Source organism: Lepidochelys kempii, chromosome 10 (assembly GCF_965140285.1).
Source record: "Lepidochelys kempii isolate rLepKem1 chromosome 10, rLepKem1.hap1, whole genome shotgun sequence".
In the NCBI taxonomy this organism is placed as follows: Eukaryota; Metazoa; Chordata; order Testudines; family Cheloniidae; genus Lepidochelys; species Lepidochelys kempii.
Window position 1 is genome coordinate 54,208,190 of NC_136389.1, and position 21,340 is coordinate 54,229,529.

At 40.4% G+C, this 21,340-nt stretch overlaps 1 long non-coding RNA gene across 1 annotated transcript in view; it reads right to left on the reverse strand.

Annotated features, from left to right (window-relative positions):
* The window catches only part of LOC144930891 (uncharacterized), a 36,346-nt gene extending 15,236 nt beyond the window's left edge, over positions 1 to 21,110 (reverse strand). The window contains exon 1 of the long non-coding RNA XR_013636366.1: positions 21,043 to 21,110. This is a non-coding gene — a long non-coding RNA (uncharacterized LOC144930891). The remainder of the gene's footprint in view (positions 1 to 21,042) is intronic.
* Between the last annotated feature and the right edge of the window lie 230 nt (positions 21,111 to 21,340).

The following is a 21,340-nucleotide window of genomic DNA, read 5'->3' on the forward strand; positions in this document are numbered from 1 at the left end:
CCAATTCATTGAGAGAGGGTAAATCCAGTCAATAAGTTGTATTCTTTTTCCTAGTCAGGTAATATTCCCTCCAAACAACTCAAGTCAAAGAAACCTTCACAAGAGGGGTCCTGCCCCTGCTATGGCTAAATATTACTTTCAAAATACAGCTATTTTACCTGCATTTCAAGTAGCAATTCCCAGGCTTTTCTGTTGGAAGGATAAAGGCACAATAATGGTGAGAACTCTCTGAAGTTCCAGGATATACAATTAAAGGACTTTTCTTGTTTAGCAAGCCATTATTCTCCCAACACTGTTATATGAGTCCAAAACTTGGACAACCTATAGACACCACTTGAAAGTCCTTGAGAGGCACCATCAACACTGTCTCCGTAAGATTCTGAAGATCAAATGGGAAGACAGGTGCACCAATATTAGGGCTTGGCTACACTTACATTTTATAGCGCTCTAACTTGCTGGCTCAGGGGGGTGAAAAATCACCCCCCTGAGCGCAGCAAGACAGAACTAGTTTAAAGTTTAAAGCACTAGTGTAAACAGGCTCCAAGCGCTCGGAGCTAATCCTCTCGTGGAGGTGGATTACCAGGAGCGCTGGGAGAGCGCGACCACGCTTGCAGTTCAAAGCGCTGCCGTGGGAATGCTCCCGCAACAGCGCTTTGAAGTTTCCAGTGTAGCCATGCCCTAAGTGTTCTGGAAGAGGCAAAGACCACCAGTATCGAGGTAATGGTCATTTGTCAGCAATTCCGCTGGACTGGTCACATTGTCCGGATGCCAGACCATCGCCTCCCAAAACAGGTCCTGTTATCTCAGCTGAAAGAAGGGTACCGTAACGTGGGTGGACTATGGAAGCATTATAAGGACTTGCTGAAGGATAACCTAAAAAAGTGTAATATTGACTTTGACACTTGGGACACACTTGCCCAGGATCGCTTAAAATGGAGTGAAGTCCTACGTGATGGTCCCCTGCATTTTGAATTTGCTTGTCGACAAGCCGAGGAGGACAAGAGGCACAGGACGAAGAAGAGACTGGCTCCCAGTCATGGTCAACAGCCTCCTGCTGAGCCTGAAAACATCTGCTCTCATTGTAATAGAACTTGTGGTTCAAGGATTGGCCTTATTAGCCACCTGAGGACCCATAACTCCCATGGAAGATGATCATACTCAGTAACGAGTGATCACCCATCATCATCATATAAGCAAAGCACATCAGTAAGAAAAATAAGATATGTGATGGAGTATGGGTATCTATCTAGATACGATAAAGATATGAGATACAGATTTGAAAGTCTCTAAATAAGATAGATGTAAGTCATTGCAATGTACACATTATCCAAAGAAAACAAAATGAAGATTATGAAAGTTGTAGCAACATTGTTAATCATAATGGCTTCTTTTCTAAGCTACCAAAAAAAAAAAAATCTATGGTGCGTACTCTTCTAAAACTGTGGCAAGGGGCAGTAACAGAGACAGACTATGGTGGATAGTTACAATTCACATTGTAACTTATGAACGTTGGGTTCAGTACTGCTCCCACTGAAATCAATGAGAATTTTGCTGTTGCTAGGATAGGGCCTAACTTTTTCTGTCTGATAATTTAATATTTGTTGTCTGAACTGAATGTAATATTTTGTAAAAGAGCTGATAAGAGAAGATACTGAAACACGTTCTAGGTCTGGTGTGAAACTGATCCAACTATTTTACAGGCACTAGGGAAAAAATGGATTTTAAGAAGTCCAAACAACTTTCTGCCAGTCAAAAGAGAATTGAGCTATGAGCTTTATGGAGAAGATCATGGGAATTAAGTTTTTCATCTGTCTTAAAGTGAGATAGCATGTGATCTTCAGTGTATGAAGCTAACTGAAATGTATTTATTAGAGTTGGTGAAAAAACTAATAATTCAATAAAAGGTACAAATTAATCAAATATCCTCCCCTTTCCCCAAGTTCCCCTTTTCATCCAACTAGTCAAAATATTAATTTCAAATTTAGAAAAAAATATTTTTTAATTTAATGAAATTCTTCACCTGTTTTGACCAGCTCAAATCTTTGTGTCATCCTAAAAATAATTTAAAATAGTACACAAAAGACAACAAAACTTAAAAAATGGGAGGGCATAGATGATGTGAAGGGAATTAATTGAATAAAACCAGAGAAATATGATATTGGGACTAATCATCTACTGGCTTATATTTGTTTGTATTATGATCAAGTAAGACTTTCCAATCTGTAACTTCTGTGATTCCATAATCTTATTATAAGTTACATTGTTAGTAGGTCATGATGAGTGTAAATATAGCAGCATAAATGATCTCTTGGGCCTAAATAGTCTTAATGACTACCCAAGGAACAACCAATTGGTCTGTGATTTTTGTTGCTGATTTGTTGCATGTCATCATGGTCTTTTTGTTGTTTCGATCTAAAGAACAATTATTCCTGAACTGAATGTAGCAGAGCTGTCTCTTGCAACTTGGAGATCACTGGCCAAATCGCCTTGACCAGTCTATTTCAGCACTCTAACAAGTGTTACAGCCTCTTGCCTGCTGCAGGTTTGTTCCAAATCGCAGCAGCAATTTCTTCTTCAATTGTATGTCATTTAGCCATGGATAGAAGGCAAATGCCTTTTAGCTTGAGTACCTCCCTTTGTGATGCAGAGCTGTTTGTTGTTGGTGGATTACTGGTGCTCTTTATTCACATCTGGCTATGCCTTGTGTTTTTCCTAGGTGCTTGGGTCAGTAACAGTACACCTGCATTATTAATTATTATTATTATTATTTATTAAACTATAAAGAGGAAAAACTGCAACTGAGTTGTCGGAAAGAGTAAGGCCAGATCTACGCTACAGACCTATATTGGTATAATTACTTTGCTCAGGGTGTAAAAAATTCACACCTCTGTGTGATGTAGTTATGTAGACCTAACCCCTCATGTAGACCATGTTATATCAGCAGGAGAGCTTCTCCTGTTGACAAGGCCGCTGCCTCTCGGGAAGGTTAACTACACTGACGGAAGAAGCTCTCATGTTGGTGTAGGAGTGTCTTCACTTAACTGCTACGGTGTCACATCTGCATTGTGCAGCTGTGCCGATGCAGCTTGTTAAGCCTTAACTTCACACACAGCTGTGTTCTATGTGAGATGAGCAGTGACTGAAATGCCAGACCCCCACTTAGTTGCCGCACTTGTGCGTTGTTTCAGGGTACTTCTCACCCAATAGTGATATCAAACATTGGAGCCATCATTTTCACATGTGGCATCGTATCTCAGGTAATGATATCACTGCTTCAAGCAGCCGTTTACCACTAACTAGTTATGTGATGTCACTCTGTGAAGTACAGTATCCCTTGTGCCATTCAGTCTTAGTAGCCCTTACTAGGGTCTCAGGTGAATGAACAAAACGTTTTGCTTAGTGGTATGAAAGGTGGTGACAGATCTACAGAATTAGCATAGTAGGCATCCTTCAGTCTCAAGAGACCAGGGGTATCTGCCCCTGAGAGGTAAAGAATTTACTCAGTTGGTTTTATGGCATCCGCGACTGTGGCTGAAGAGACCCGCTCAAGAGAGACAATCTCTGCCGCATCTGGCACATTTAAAAGGTGATGTTTTGACCCTTTGGCCTCTGCCCTCTGTGAGCTCTTTTCTCCTCTGCTAAACTGGACAGCTTCCTCTTGTAACTCCGGAGACCTTAGTTAAGCTCTTGTTTCCAAAGGCTGCGGTCTTGAGTGTGATCTTCCCAGTTGTCCACATCTATGTCCATTCTTTGAGGTCTTGCTTGCACACATCCTTCAAATGCAATTTTGGGCATCCTTTGGGTTTTTCTCCAGATGCCAATTTGCTGTAGAGGATGTCCTCTGTGTCTATCATTCATTCGGCACACATGCCCAAGCCAGTGGAGGCATCTCTGGTTGGGTGTTTGCATGCTGGGTATACTGGCCTGCTTGAGCACCTCAGTGTTGACTCTGTCCCTCCAGGCTATTCCAAAGATTCGACGAAGGCAATGCATATGAAAGCTGTTGAGCCTCTTTTCCTGATGAGTATAAGGTCCATGTCTCACTCCCGTATAAAAGTGTGCTGATAACACATGAACGATACACACAGATCGTTGTGTGTTTTATCAGTTTGTTGTTCTGCCATACCCTCTCGCTCAGCCTAGACATTGTTGTGGCAGCTTTTCCAATGCGGATGTTGAGTTCTGTTTCAAGTGACAGGTTGACTGCGATAGTGGACCCCAGTTATGTGAACTCGTTCACTTCAAGTTCATAGTTGATCGTGATGGAGGGTGCTTCCTCAACTCCTTGGCACATTGTTAATCTTTTTTTAGGCTTATGGTAAGCCCGAAGTCTTGGCAGGCTTTGGAAAAACTGTCCATTAGGCTTTGAAGATGAGCTTTTGTGTGGGTTGTCGCTGCGTCATCGGCAAAGATGATGTACTGGATAAGGGCCTCCCAAGTCTTGGTTTTAGATTTGAGTCTTGCAAGATTGCATAGCTTTCCATCAGATCTTGTGTGCAAGTAGATTCCCTCAGTTGAGGAAACAAAAGTTTGTTTCAGTAGCAGGGAGAAGAAGATCCCAAACAGAGTTCCCAAACTCAGCCTTGCTTAACTCTGCTACAAATCTGGAAAGCCTCAGAGACTGAGCTGTTGTATTGGACTATGCCATACATGTTTTCATGAAAGGATCGAATCACGCTTAAGAGCTTGTGGGGACATCCAGTTTTTTCTAGAAGCGCGAATAGTCCACATCTACTGACAAAGTCAAAAGCCTTTGTGATATCGACGAAGGCTATGCAAAGGGGCTTTTTTTGTTCTCTGCATTTCTCTTGTAGTTGTCTCAGCGAGAAGATCATGTCGATAGTAGACCTTTCAGCTCTGAAGCCGCACTGTGATTCAGGATAAATTCTGTCTGCAAGGGTCTCAAGTCTGTTCAGGACAACTCGGGCAAAACCTTTTCCCATAATACTAGGAAGGGAAATACCACGATAGTTGTTAGTCATTCCTGTCACCCTTGTTTTTATAGACAGTGATGATGTTGACATCTCCCATTTCTTTCCAGCACAGGCAGAGCAACTCATGAAGATGTTTTTCATGAAGAATTAGCATAGACACCCAGGATAAAGTCCCGGCCCTATTGAAGTCAATGGCAAAACTCCCATTGACTTCAGTAAGGCCAGGATTCTACCCCTAGACTTCCTCTGTGAACAAAGATGGTGCAGGCTCCCCCACCCACCAGGCCATGAAGGATGTTTGAGGTCTCCAAGTGACATCAGAATTACTTTGCTGCAAATTAGAACTGGGCAAAGAAGTTCTGCAAGTTCCCAGAAATAGCAGGTTCCCAGAAAAATGCATTTTTTTGGGTCACTGAAACTACTCATGAATTTGGGTCAAATTTAGCAAATAGTTTCAGATGGAAAGAGAGAAAAATTGGAAATGTTTAAACATTTTGACATTTCCAAAACAAAACAAGTATTTTCTTTAAAAATTTAATTGTTTCAAAATTTTTTTGCAAATATATTTTTAAAACAGGAAAACCACCTACTAAAAAAAATGAACTAATTTTGGTTAATCAAACAAAACATTTAGTTCAACTTGAAACAATATTGTTTGTTTTCACTGAAATGAAAAATCAATCAGTTTTGGTGCAAATTGAAATAATTTTTTTTAGTTTGGGCCTTGGAACAAAAGATCCATTATTTATTCATTCATTTCTACTAAAAACTACTTTAGGGCCTTACCCCCAAAAGGGAAGGTTGCAGTGAGGACAATAATTGAGTGTCAAGAGGTGGTTTCTTGAGCAGGGATATAACAAATGCTCATGTGATTGAACCTGGCACCCAGCCTGTCAGTGAGGGACTCATCAATAATCTCAGCAGACAGACTCAGTATCTTTTGCTGGATTTTATTGCCCACTGGTGCTAAGAGTCCAATATGCTGCCAGCAGCCTAAATTTCCCTTCACACAAAGAGAACTTCAGGGAGCAAGACTCCTCAAAACTCAACCTAGAAGAGGATTGTATTTCTCCCCTAGAAGGTGGTTTTGCCATTATGGAGGCAGTTAGCCTGGTATGAATCCCATTGATTTTGTCTGCAAAGTAGATTGTCAGTTCCTCACAGGGGAAAACATTCAATACTGCTCCTGAGCTAAAGCAGCCTAAATATTCCAGATCACCTGCTAGTTGGGGTTACGCAGATGTTTTGGTTCAAGAGAAGACACCTTTCTTCAATTCCACCACAGCCTCAACATAGGACGTCCACAATAACATTTGGAGGCTAATGAACCAACATTGTGCTCTGCCCTCCAGTGCACATACCTGTGTCCAGGAGCACCTGTCTTTTTCCTAATCTCTTTCCAAGACCTCGACCAGTTTTGAAACTCACCCACATTTCTCTGCTACAAGTCTTTATTGCTGGTGGAAAGGTGGGACACGATCACTTTATAAACTCAGCTGTACTTTCATCCTTCCATACTAGTACCATGTATGTTCTAAATGCAAATATTCACAAAAATTCTAGGCCATGCCCATTGCAGCCATGATCACACTCAGCACTTTAAATCTGAAAGCGCTGTGCAAACATCAACTAATTAATCCAAAGGAGATGGAAGGCTTGGTAGGGAGCTCTTAACTGTCAACAAGAGAGCATGTCTGAGGAACTGCCCCTTATCAGCAGCTTCTGATCTAACCCATGCTGTCTGGGTGGCTAATCAGGCAGATTGGTGATACCCAAAACCGTTAATCACCCTCGGACAGCTTCCTGCTTTCTTCCCCTCCCCGCTATTGCTCCAGTAACTTGGCATCATTTGAAAAATGCCAGTCACGCCAGGCTGCGAATTCCCAAGGTGGCCAGAATGAATATTTCAAATCAAATCTCAAGGATTTTATTTGATTGGCAGCAGAAATAAATCTGGCCTTCTTTTTACACCTGGGGGGGAGGAGTTAGGCAGAATTTGGTGATGGTCAAGCTTACTTTTTGTTCATTCAAATGCTGCAGTGATGGGTGACAAATACAAAAATCTAGATACATTTTACAGTGGTGAACTGCTGTTAAAATTGAAACAGTTGCTGCTCCGCTGGATTTCTTTTCTGGGACACAGATACCAACTGTTTTTTACATATCCGTGTTTCCAGAGAAAAGGTGCTTGCTGTTTAATGGGCACTGGTATGTTGTTGATATAGCTTTCAAAGCTTGGTGAATGCTGTGATTTTTTTGCAGCGGAGTGAGTAAAGCCTTTATCACATCACAAAAGGGGATGTAGCACATTCAGTGGTGAACTTTTGCAATTAACAGGGCCAAATGCTGAACTGCAGCTGCAGCTGAGGTGCCTTTGTCCTGTTAGCAGACTTAGAGGAGAAAATCATTAAAGTCTCACTTATCTGTTGATGTAGCTCTCAGCAGCCTGATGCCTTCTGCCACCTTTCCTGATAATGGTTGCTTTGAAGTTGAGTACAAGTGTGAATTTATTGTTTTGTAAAGACTGGATTCCAGAACAGGTCATAAATTACCTTGTTAGACAAAGGCTTCTGGTAAACGGTAATGCATTGAAATCCTTCAGTGTGTGATTATCCTAACACATTTTTAGCATGGCAAATAATTGGCCAAAATTATACATTGGCAGGTTCCTTGATGGCAGCATGAAATAGGTTAGGGTTTGAAATTCCTCGTGCATGCTCTCTTCTGGGAGCATAAAGTGAAATGGAGCTGTAGTAAATTCTCAGCACTGGTGTAGAAATGCACATAGTAACAGTTCCAGCTGATCATTCATATTTTGAAGCCACAAGAAATGGGAGCATTTAGTTGTTTTTTTTTTATAATATCTAAATCCTTTTTAGTTCCTTCTTTTAAAAGGTAAGCTTTAGTGTTTGTGAAAATGCCAGAGGCCAAACCGTCATACACAGCAGTAAGTGGCTTGGAGGCGAAATAGAACAGGAGAGTAAGGGCATGTCTTGGCTCTCTAAATTGGACATATCCTGAGGATCATTTGGCACAGTGAAGAAATGGGACAGAGCTGCTCCACAGTTGGAGTAGGGATTCTCAGGGAGGCGGCAGGATTTCACAGAAATAAGGTTCCTGTTATAAAATCAAATCCACTCCCTTAATATATTGGTGTGTGGGGGAAAGGGTTGAAAAAGTGAGTCTTGCATTTGGACAGGAAAGTGGTGAGATTTGTTCCACCAACACTGTTTTTTGAGGGAAATTTTGGTTTTCAACTAAAGACAGATTTCTATGAAAAGTATCTGCTTTCTTTGGAAAAGGTTGACTTTGGTTTTGTTTTTTTTTTAAAAAAAATGAAACTCCAGAAACATTCAGAAATGCTGCAACTCATGGGACTTGTTGTTCAGTTGCCTCATGCCCGTCTTCTCTATGAACCAGGTTTCTCAGCCAGACTACATCTCACATGCTACACTGTTAGCGACCAGGAACTGTCATAGTGCACCATTGTTCTTCAGCAAGAGGGGAAACCGGGGTGCATCACAGGATATGTAGTCTGGTCAGGAAGCCCAACCCACACCAGAGAATGAGAGCGTGAGTCACCCAAATTACAGTTCCCATAAAGCACTGCAGTGGCACTTGCAAATCGAAGCTTTCAGTTGGAAGATTTTGGATGAAACAGTTTTGGGCTTTGATTTTTTGTTTTTTGTTTTGTTTTGTTTGTTTTTTTTTGCTAAAAAATAGAATTTTTTCCATGGGGGAGGTGCATGTTCTGACCAGCTGTAAATTGTCGTTCTTAGGCCTGGTGTAAACTGGGGATTTGCCCCAAATTATAGCCCATTGTTGCTACACCAGTGAAAACAGCATCTTTGTCTATGCTAAGGGTTAGGTGGGAGCAACTCTACCAGTGACTGTTGTTGAGGCAATTCCTCCCTTTGAGACAAAGCTAGATTTATAAAGGTATTTAGGCACCTAAAAATGCACATAGACACCTACTTAATGGGATTTTTAAAAGCACCTAGACATCTAACTCCATTTGAAATCAGTTTGCTGTATGTCTGTATAATGCCTAGTATAATGAGCCTCCATTCTTGTGGAGGCCTCTGGGCACTACTGCAATGTAAATAATATTTTGAATCTTTTCTAATAAAATATTAAGAGAAATTAAGAGAAAAAGTTGGAATGAAAAATGTCGAACCGGAGAAATAGCTGGATAATCATCAGCCCAGGGATACCAGGCAATCTGTGAAAACACTGTATATATCTGCATCAATAAATTGAGACTGAATTATTTTTACTCTTTGGCTAGTGCGCGGCTGTCCAGTATAAAAAGCCTTTTAAAGCCTTTCTGATGCATTGCCTTGAATTGCTGCTATGTGCCAACATGCTGTGATGTCCCAGAACGAGATACATCTTGATGTATGTGTCACACACACTGAGAAATTGAAAAATAAAAGATTAGATCAAATTCTCTTTGCCAGTTTGATTTGTGCCTCATTCATACTTTTGACAGATAATTAGCAGGTCAGGTGCAGTACATTTGAGGAGCAAAGGATCTTATAACCTGTGGATAGTTATAGTGGAGTTTGCTATAGATGGCAGAATACATTGTTAAAAGAAATTGGAAAAGTTAGATTGCTAGGACTTTGACACTTCTGAAAAGAGATCATAGAAAAGATTTGAAATTTGCTTTAAGGCAGGACCTAACAAATGGTTATGCAATTGTATAGTACAGCATGTGGGATGAAGTGGTAATTTTGTTTTATCTGCAGAAAGACAAACTATTTTAGAGCATCATGGGACTCTGTATCATTAGAGGGGGTTAGACTAGGGTAGTGTAAACAAAATGCAAAAGTCATTAATGAGGCACATATTGAAATGCTTGTTTCCTCCTGGAAGGTTCACAAGGTCCTGAAAAGAGCTATGAATGGGGTTGCCAAATCATTTGCTGTCACACTTCTTTTTAGTGGTGGTCTTTGTCTCAAGCACATTTTGCTTAAACAAAACACCCTTTATCTTATTAAATTGCTGATCACTCATGTTGTTGTCAGTGATGTACAAAATATAGAAGAAGATGCAGTCCCTGCCTCAAGTAGCCTGGACTCTGTTAGGAGCTCATAATCTAAGTGAGAGAGAGAACTACCTGATACATACTATATAGCCTGGCTTAGATAGGAGATGAAGCTGAAAAACCCAATAAATTGTTTTGTTAATTCTTGAATCAACAGAAGCTTTTGCTTCTGCCTCTAGATTTTCTCCTCTAAGAGGTTACCAACCTTTTATCTCTGAAGGCTAATGAGACCCAATTGGTCCAGCTGTCTAGCTGAGTCAGGAGAGTAGCTCTTCAACTCGATATAGCTCTTGATGCTTCACCTCCTTGTAGAAACAGTGATAGGATGTTGCAGATGTAAAAAGTTCTCTTTCCTATTTGTGCTTCACCGTGGGTCCTACAGCATGGCTGTTCTGTTGAAGTGAATTCTATTTTCAACACTACATTTCTACAACTGAAACAGATCTTGGTTATTATTAGATCAGTAGAAAATTACATCTCCTTTCCTGTAAGGGTCTCTGGGAAAATCTGTCCTTCTTGACTGACCTGTATAATGGACCCTGACACACAACCACAGATGTAAGTGTAACAATTCTAGATAAAAATTTTGCAACTGACTGATGAGTACAATGGGCAGAATCAAAGCCCCAGTCTATGAATTTTGGGGTGTCCCATCTGGATCCATGTTTTGTAACTATTGTGATACAGCATGACCAGAAGGCAGCAGGAGAGTAATAGAGGAGAGATATGCAAGTCCCAGGATGAGGAGAAGCCTTATTCCCTGTAGAGGGAAGAAAGGTTTCTATAGATTAATTAAAAGCACCTGAAGCCAATTAGAGCACCTGAAGCTAGTCACCTGATAAAACCCCCCTGCTTCAATCAGCTAGGGTAAGGAATTGGAGCAGAGAGCAGTTTGAAGGAGTTGAAGTAGAGGAGAGTTTGGAGAAGTGCCATGGCTGGCTAGAAGACCAAGACCCTAGGTAAAGAGACGCCTGGCTTGTGCAGAGAGAGAGGGGGCAGGAAGCCCCACAAGCTGAAGAGCAGGAGAGGGAAGTAGCCCAGGGGAAAGAAGCACTAGTTCAAGTGGTTTACCACTATCCCTAGGGCCCCTGGGCTGGTACCCGGAGTAGAGAGCGGGCCCGGGACAGTAAATACCCTAGTTCAGGGGCAGGAAACTGCACCCTGAAAACCCACCCTCCCAAGAAGAGGAAGCGTGGGACCCATCATAATCATACTGGCAATTTGCCACACTATGTTAAATCAATTATCTTTTCACAGATATAAGTAATAGGGAACTATTAATACCAGAATCTGATGGTGTATGTTTCATCCATTGTGTGTGATAGCCAAGCCTCAGAAAAACTTTTACCATATTTAAAAACAACAACAACAAAAACTTACCTAAGTTTTTGTGAGGACTCTCTACATACAGCCATTGTAGTAAAGAGAAGGTTCAAGAGAGTGTCTGATTATGTAGCATACAGAAGGATATCAAGAACACACAGGTCTGATTCTCCTTTCACTTGCACTGCTTTTTTCCTCCACTGACTGTACTAGAATTACTCCTTATTTACACCAGTATGACAGGAGGACCTGGTCCATTATGCTTTAGTAATTCCATTGAATACCACTTCAAAGCCCTGAGAAAAGCATTCTAGTACAGTGGAGTCCCTGGATATATATGAATATAACTGGTCATATTTCAAGCCAAAATAGTGAGATAGTTTGTGAACTTCCCTAGGAATCTTGCTGAGGATGTATGTAATCCAGATAAGCAGGACAAAGGAAAATTGTGTTTCTTGCATTGTATTAAGATTGGGGTGCCAGGGCAAATGGCAGAGGATTTATTCATTTCATAAATGAAAATCCCATATTCACAATGAGTTATTGATGTTCTGAGGTGATGAATTATAAAGGTGTGAAAAAAGTGAAGCTCCATTGAAGTCCTCTTTCAAAACCTGATAGATGAGTTGGACTTAGTGTTGCGTGCAAGGTGTGCAGTAGGTATCAGAGAAAAGTAGATTTCAGTCTTGCAAACAAAACTGTAATATGATGGAAAAGTACAAAGCTCTGATGATTCCTTTTAGTGAAATATTCCTCCCTAGTCAAGATATCAGCTGTGATTCTGTATGATGCCTCTGGGATTATCTCACCTCAGGTTTAAAGTGATCATTTTTTTTCTTTAAATAGGAATAAAATGACAATTATATATAGTCTATTTACCATCAGTCCTTTATAACTGCTTCTTAAACACAAACACAGAAATAATAGAATAAAGAAAAATGTGTAGTATAATTAAACTATGTCAGATTATGAAAACTCACTTTTTTGGGGGGTGGGGAGGAACAGGGTGGTCTACTAGTTAGAGCAGAAACTTGGGAATCAGGCCTCCAAGTTTCTTTTCAACTCAATTAACCTTTCTTAGACTCAGGTTTGGGCTTAACTACCAATGAAGTGGGCCCAGTAACAAAACATACTTAGAGGGATATTGGAAGGCTTAATGAATGCTCGTAAAGCACTTTAAAGCTGAGTTCATCAAGGGAGCCATATGGCTCTGCTAAATTGTGTTAAATTGTCAGCGAACTGTTTGAGGTTTTTAACCTAAAATTGTTCTCCCTCACCTTTTACTGTGCACTAATTATAGGTTTAATTTTGAAAGAAATTGCTGCTACTCTGTTTGATCTTGCTGATTGCTGCAGGTATTCAGAAGGTAAAACTGAGGTCATGTCAGGTCCTGGTGTTGCTGTTTGTCAATATTTTTGTTGAAAATTAGAGGAGCCCTAACATTCTGTCTAGCTATTTGCATGATGAATGTTAGTAATAATGAAACTACCGAGCTACTGAAGCAAAATAGCCATGTCAGTACATGCCAGACACTTATTGCCTGGTTTGGTGAGCCTTGGTTTACTCCAGGTTTAGTCTTTGACTTTCATGTGTTTTTGAAGACTTTATTTTGTCCAGCTTGTTCAAGACATAACACATGAGAGTGAGGAACTGGTTCCTATAACACCTGAGCTCCTGAGAATGAGTTCCCTCAAATTAAAGTAGAAAACCCTCCCAAGCTGAGCATGAAACAGGTTTGAAAATGTCTCTAAGCCAGAACTGTTTTTCTTGAACTTCTGTAGCGCCTGAGGTTCAAAAAGATTTGGGCTCAGATGAGGCTGGTTTTCTAATGGTTAGCTCTCACCACAAACCCCTAGGTAAGATTCAGGTTTGCACACCTCTGTTTGGGTTCACATGTGGGGGTGTCACATTTTCATTTCTGAGGATTTTTTAGAATGGAAAATAGGACTAAAGGGCACTAACAGAAAAATATCCTGCAACTTGACCCTGGAGTCTTTACCTCAGTATGTATGGTTTGAACTCAAAGTCTCAGGATGGTCCTGGCTGTTCAAACAGACCTAGAAAATCTATATCCAGCTGCAGGTTTGTCTTTTATGACAAAATTTGAGTGGACCCCTGCTGGCTGGTGAATATAGGTGTGACTCAAATAATACTTTTAAGATAGTTCTACCCAAATTTCTTCGTGTATTCAAGAGTTTACCAATGCACAACAGGCATGGGCCCAAATTAAGGTGTGGTGTAACCTGGTGCAACTCCCATTTTCACTCATAATTCATTTATGAAACTGGACTGAATTGGGTCCAAAGCCTGTCTTATGTTAGATATAAATATGCGTATTTTGGAATATTAAACATAGAGGACTAGTCCTCTGTTAGTTCTGCCTGCCATGGAGAGAGGGCTTGACTATCCTATCTCTAAGATGTTAGTTTAGAGCTGTCAGTCCTCCTGGTGCCTAGATACAGGGTCATAAAGAGACCTTGTTTCCAAAGATAGTAAGTTCATTACTAATACCTGAGAGAGCCAGTGTCTTCTCTATGGCAACATAATGTATGTACAGATAACAGGTAGTGAAGCAAACCACATAGTTTTACTATATGGTACAAAACTAAGTGTTCACATACCGTAGTGATGGGTGCAATGTAAATAGACCAAATATCTATAGACTTTGAATAACTGAGAAATATAGAGAAATGAGCTGTCTCCCTATAAGGCCCTCATTGCTGTGGTATCCAATCATTAATAGATTTTTATCCTAACAACACTTCAGTGAGGTGGAGAAGTACTACCCCATTTTATAGATGAGACATAGAGTAGAGCAAATGACTGGCTCAAGGTCCCACAGGAAGTCTGTGACTGAGCCAGAAGTGAATCCAAATCTCTTGAGTCCCAGTCTGGTGCCCTATTTATTCTTCCCACTTCCACAAGCTGCATATAAAAATGCTGCAACATGGAAAATGTCTGTCTGATAAAGCTCCTCTTAGCTCCATTTGTGGAGGGCCTGAGGTCTGTCAGTCCTGTGGGTTTGTGGCATGTGATAGGATTAGGGGACCAATTCAGTACAGTGGAGGATAGAGCTAGGTGAACTCTTTGTAGTGAATAAGGAATCCATCTATTTTAACCCTTCTCTCTATTGGCCATTTATCAACCAATGAGGTTCAATTTTTACTAATTTGCTGGATACTCAAGATTACTTGACTGTCCTAGGCTAACACTCCAGCCTATGGATTGCTTGCAAACTATTTGCTGTCATTGATGCTTCCAGAGTTTGATATTTGTGCTGTCTAGTTGGCCAAGTCAGTCATATGGTATTGATTCTGATTCTTGATAGGATGACTCACTTTTTTCTTCACCCCCAGGGGTCTGCAATGATATTTTCAGTGCTGCCCTGTCTCTGGCATTATCCTGGGGGAAGACACTATAGGAGAGCTCCACTGGTGGAGACAGCTGTGGGGTTGGACTGAAATCTGTAGCCAGGGCTTGCCCAAATTTTAGGGCTGTACTGACTGGCTAAGAGCCTGCCCTGTGGAGGGGAGCTTGTCATAAGAAGCTGACATAATCCAGGGCAGCATTTCTCTTTCTCTATTTATGATATTATTAGAAGAATAACATTGTTAAACAATGTAAACTTCATATTGGGCCAAATTCTGTCTGGCTTTTTCACTATACAGAACAGGGAAAATACCTGTGAGATTCATTTCTTGTACCCTGATCCTGGCTCTCCCCCCATCTTACACACACCCAAGCCCACAGGCCCTCCACACATTGAGCAAAGAGGAGCTTTATCAAATGTAGCATTGTGGGGTGCCCATGGGCTTAAAAGCCCACCTGCAGCTGCAGCACATGCATCTCAGACTCAGTTTATTTCTTCCGGGTAGCTATTTCGAGGCTCGTGGTTGGTCAGAACATAGGATAAGTTAATGGTGTGAAAGCAGCAACAGCCAGCATTTGTTTGGAGGTGAAAGTAGAATATATCCAAACTTTGCTCTAAATAATTGTTGTTTTTTCCAGTAGCCAAGAGCTCTCCTATTACAGGACCCTATTTTCTGCTATGATGGGCATGGAACTGCTATTGAAGCAAGCTGCAGTTTCCTTGTGCTCCCTCTCTGTCTGTATCTATCTGTTGTCCTTAGTCTTGTACTGAGCGTGTAAGCTCTTTGGGGTCCTGGGCCATGGCCAGGACTTCTAGGCACTACCAATAATTAGATTTTTTTAAAAAAAATCATCTGCTTCTGCTAATCTGGTATTGCCATTGAGAATGATCCAAGTCCAGCACTCTGTTTTATATTACTTCTATTTTATTTTGGCCATGTTAACAGCTTTCCTAAACCTCCTATTAAATTCTTGCCCCCAGATTTAAGATCTGTTTTATATACTATGATCACAAGTGATAGGATGCAACCACAGTAATTTTACCTGTGATCCCACTTGCAAAGGATGTGTTATGTCTGAGATAAGGCACAATCTCAGAGAGCTGTTGTAAGACTGTGCTTGGCTCCAAAATTTTCTAGCCTATTGTTGGGTAAATAACATTTAGTATGACTTTCTTCTGAGTGTTGTTTATTGGCCAATATGTTTCATGCCTCATTTGCCCTCAAAGTTGCATTTTTGTTCATCAGAGTACTTGCTGTGGTGAGGTGCAGGTACATACACATGTGCATTGAATATGTTGAACCAGATAAAATCTTTACTCCCTCTATCATGTTAGCTGAAAAAGTATTAATTTTTAATTTTGCCTACTTATTGCATTTTATACTAGTTCTTCAGGGGGAAGAAATGACATTACTGAGATGTTCAGGTCATTACCTGCTCTGTTAAAACCTTCTAATTACATTGAGGCAAATTCTTTGTGGTTTGTCTCTGACCTGGCACTTGATACCGGTTATCATGCATGCTGATGGGTTCCTTCTGCAGGTGCCCATTTTTCATGAGAGTCGACTGCTCTGTCATGCTGTCTCAGCAGGCAGAAACTCCTGCATGAGGCTTTTTTTCACCGCAATTAATGAGCTGCAATGTAACGTAATTATGAAATTCAAAATGAGGTTGTCTGATGTAGAAACCAGTGTTTCATATTAATTTTTGTTCTGCCTAGAACATCTGCTCTTAAACTTATGCAGCATTCTCTTTCCCTGCTTTGCTATTTCCTTACATATTCTATGCCCTGTCCTTTGAAACATAGTGAGAATTAATCCTGTATGTTTCAACTGACAGCCTGTGAGCTGTGATGGAGTTTTCATTTAATTACCCCAGACATATCTTCTGAGGCATTGGCCACTGTTCAGGAGATGAGTCTGAAAACATGGATTGCTTCAGCCTCTTGCCTAGATATAGTAATGGTGATTTAAATCCTATTGTATCTGTATTTTGCTCTCTACACGTATGGAACAGTACAGATTATTTTTATTACCGCTACTAATGGACTAGCACTAACAGCTCAGAGTGACAGGAAGACTTCAGGTTTGACTCCTGAGGGTTAAGGGAGTGTACTGATCTCCCCCATCTTAATCCTGGCTCTGCCACTGGCTTACTCTGTGGGCTTCCGCGAGTCACTGCACCTTTCTCCCTCTGTCTCCCCATCTATAAAATGTGGATAATATTTACCCACCTCTCCATCTCTATGGGTGTTCTGAGTAGAGCTGGTCAACATTTTTTGGCCAAAACTTTTTCCCAACCAAAAAATATAGATCCGTGCCGACTGAAACATTTCATGAATTCATCAGATTGTTTGGGCTTGAAAAAAAACCTTAAAAAAAAATCCAAAAACATTGTAGCTGTCAATAGATTTTAAGAAATGGATAAAATGGGAGAGCTTGTTCTGTAGCTGCTAATTGGTATGTAGCACTGGGGGGTGGGGGGGTTTCTCTGAGTAACACCTCCTAATTTCTAAAGACATAGAATACTTTCTCTTTCTTCAAACCCTACACTGGAGGTGAAATCCTAGCCCTATGAGGATCACTGAGGCCAGAATTTCATCCCAGATGTACAGTTCCTAGATCTATATGGAAATACCTATTTTTTCCCTTCTCTTGGTTTTCATATTTACATAGCTGTACTTTTTAGCCACTGTGTAAATGCTGCTGATTAACCGTATTTATTTATAGTTAATTTATTTGACTGAATCTGTGTGAGAAAGAAGCATTTGCCTTGCAAGACTGGAGAGTTCAATGGACTTGAACAATGCATGCAATTATTTACTTAACAGAAACATAACCAAACAATTTTGAAAAACTGAAAACTTAGCACTGATTTCAAGCATGATAAAATTGTTGTATGCAAAGAACCACTACATTAGAAATTTGCCTAATGGATTATTGGATCACAGTACCTGCCCTCCCCTTCAAAACTTAAGCCCATAGAAAACGCCAGATTTCTCATTAAAAATGTGTTGGAGAGTGTTAGCTTTTATGGTACTTATTTACTGACTCTGTCCCTGTTCTGGAAAGCAAATCCACATGGGTGGACAGTAGCACCTGCATTGATCCCTCTTAGTTTACAGGAGTGGAGCCTTTCATAGAACCTGTAGCAACAGACCAAAGAGAGCACAGAACTCATAGTCTTGCCCTTTGTAACAACTCACCTGGCCAAGACATCTAGCTAGCCAGTACAGAAATATTCATCCCATTGTACTTCTGTTTCGTTGTTGAAAATGATGAACTGCGAAATAGTAGCTTTATTTTACAGAGTGCTTGATAACATAAGCCACTGTTAGAATACCAGCATCTTTAAAATAAAGCCACTGTTTCTAATGTCATCACTTCTATTGATGCCACTACAGTGCTTTACTAGTCAATGAAAATGTATATCGTTCACTTTGCTTGTGCATTAGCTTATATATCTGTACCATAAATACCAGCTTCTATTAAAATGACTAGAAAGAAACAAATGGAAAAATACTGAAAGCCCTTTCTTATTATTTTAATTATTTTTAAAGATGGTTATATACATTCAAGCAATATGCAGATATATTATAAAGCTTGCATAGAGAGGGGAAGAGCTACATGAAATACCCATTGCAAATTTGAAAACTCTTCAAATTTTCTGGGTTTGAGCTTCCATGAAAATGTGGCAATTCCTGTTAAAGGGTTTGTAGCAGTGAAAATTTAATTTAAATATGGGAAGAAAACTAGTTACTCGATCTGAATGACCATGGACATTTCAGGACACAATTTTGTGTATTAGTTTACAATGGTTAGTTTAGTTTGTGTATTTGTGTATTTTGTGTTTTAGTTTCAAGCAGTTCTCTAGAGTACATCACATGATTTGGGTCACATTATTTCAGCAGGATCCCTGATTGGCTGAGCCTACTCTGTGAATGCTTATCTCGATCATATTTTATACCTGTAAGGTTCCCAAGCTATCACTTTCCCCTCTACTTGAAGTTGGTTTTCAGTGCACTTTGATCATGTAGTTTTGCAATGTATGGTATATGAAGCTTTGAGTTTGATGAAGAACTGATTTACTCTGTGCTTTTATACATAGGTTTACAATGTAGAGGATGATGTATTGAGTACTTTTATATGTATGAGGTGACTGGTTTATTATATGTAATTTTGCTATGGTAATTCTGTGGTTCACATTTTATTTTTTAATTATCCCTTTAATCTTAGAAGCTAGGAAAGCATTATTTTAAAGGGGTAAAGGAAAGCAGTATTTTAAATATAAACTTAATATTTTAGTCTACATTAATATGAAATATTCTATATTTCTTTAGGCCATGGTGAATTCTAAATTAAAACCACTTTGTAGTCTTCCATCTTTAGTTTTATGGCCACTTTTTGAAATAAAATCACTTAAAAATAAAAATGTCTCATAAAAATCCTTGTAAAATTCATCTCAGAATTATTTTTATTGCTATCCTTTAATGTTTTTATTTTTATAAATAGAAATGCTGACAAGCCCTTAACTTTAGTGGTACTAGTAGGTTTTATGCAGCAACCAAAAATAGCTTTCTAATTATAAGTGGGAGGTTGCCCCTGAAGCACCCTCTAGCCTAGCTAGGGCACAGATTCCAGAAAGAGCCTAAATATTCCTTTGGTAAAGGCATGCAGACTATTAGGTATGCAGTAATCCAAACTGATGAAATTAGCCTAGGGTTGTTTAAAAGCAGGTGCTGAGAACAGGAGCATCAGTTAAAGTGCTGTATGGCCAGAATGATTTATAATGTAAGATTTAACTGCAGGGGGGAGGGATCTTATCCCAACTCAGATTTAAAAAAAAAAAAAAAAAAAAGGGTGGCCACAGTAAAGCATATTTTAAACGGTAGCAGTTTAGACTCACCTGCCACTGAATATTCATTTGCTGTCTTTCTCCTACTAATATTTTGCACTGCCTAGTGGTGTTGTACCCACACAAAGGGCCATATTCTGTGTTCCCTGCTAGCTTTTTATAATGCTGAGTCTGGAATGACCTTTAAAAAGCCAGATAATATTTTATTTACCTTTTTTCTCCCATATACTGTTAAATGTTAATGAAGGTAAGAGATCCAGATCCTTGCTAATAAAACATTTTAATTGACTTAAGTGTAACCATAACAGTAAATTGGCTACTTTTTACACTTTTAAAGCTCTTAAGTAGTGGTGCCCCCCCATTCCCCCAATCTGTAGACATAGGTTTGCTACAAACTTCCACCTTTCTTTTGTTTCCTGCTGATTCAACATCTTCAGTAGTGCATCCTGTGACAGAGGAGTAAATGATTTGGGCACCAATGTCCCCAGACTTGTTGGAACTGACCCCTATGAAATGAGCAGAGTTGGGCTGTAATGGCCGAATTCTGAGTGGGGGTATAGGGTGATGATACTTCCCAAAGTAAAAACAGGACACCGCTTGGTATTGCTGCTCACCTGAGCCTACCCCTTCTTCCTGCCCTCCCCCCCCCCAGTGTGAGGGGCTGGCCTGAGTCACCTGGCATTACAGCTCACCTGAGCCCCATGCCGCTCCACAACTAGAGTTGCCATTTGCCCCCCTGCACATTCCTATCGCCCCCCCGCCCCCAGGAGAGGACATCCCATTTTTTTTTTTTCAAAACTGGGCATTTGTTCCTTTTGCTCTTGCCAACTGATGATCACAAATGCCCACTTTTGCCCCGCTTCCCCCCGAAAAAAAAAGTCAGGACGTCCAGGGCAGGACTTAAAAAGGGCACTATCTGTCCTGATCAAAATGGGATGTATGGTCACCCTAGGTGCATGGCATCTGGGAGTTAATGCTTCCAAACTCTGTTACAGGTGGATTTTTCAAAGTACACACAATTGTATTTCAGATTAGAATCCATCCCTCTGTATTTGTTGGGGTGGCTATGGGATTCAGTCAGGGATTTCATTCAGCCTGAACTTAATTCCACTGGTGATTTTGACTCTCAATATTTTATTGCAAAGTCCCCTTTAGATAGCAATGGGTCAAATCCTCCATCCCTTATTCAGGCAACTCTTCTCTAGACCTGACTAAAGGGAGACAGTGCACAGCCTGACTATGTGGGCTGGGAAGGTTCATAGGGTTGTGCAACAGAATCATTCGCTGGGCAGTAGAGCTGATCCTCTGAGCTTCAGTAACTCTTGCCTACAACCTGTACTCTGTGTGTGTGTGTGTGTGTGTGTGTGGAGGGGGAGATGACAGGGAAGCAATGGGAATGTTGTTGTACTGTAGTCATGAATTGTACAGACATCTGCACTTGGAACTCCCCTTAGCACGGTGGTGCTGAGAATTCCCAAAAATTGTACTCCACAGAACAAGGAGATCTCTTACCTGGGCTTTTGGTAACGACCTCCTCTGAAATGAAGTGGAACCACAGTGGATCTTGCTGCCAGTCAGGCCTTCTGCACTCATAGAATGTGAGGCAGGAGTTGCTGCAGTAGCAAATTGCTGGCCCTGTCAACGTTTTCAGGGAAGCAAGTCCTTTGGAGGTCACAGCAAATTAGCTTTTGCTCTTTGTCTTGAGTCTCTGAGACCATACCAGAGATCAACAGGCTACTTATATTGAGCCTCTAAAGAGAATATCTAAATGCTTTTCTTTTGTTTTCTTCAATATTGATATTTTAAAGAA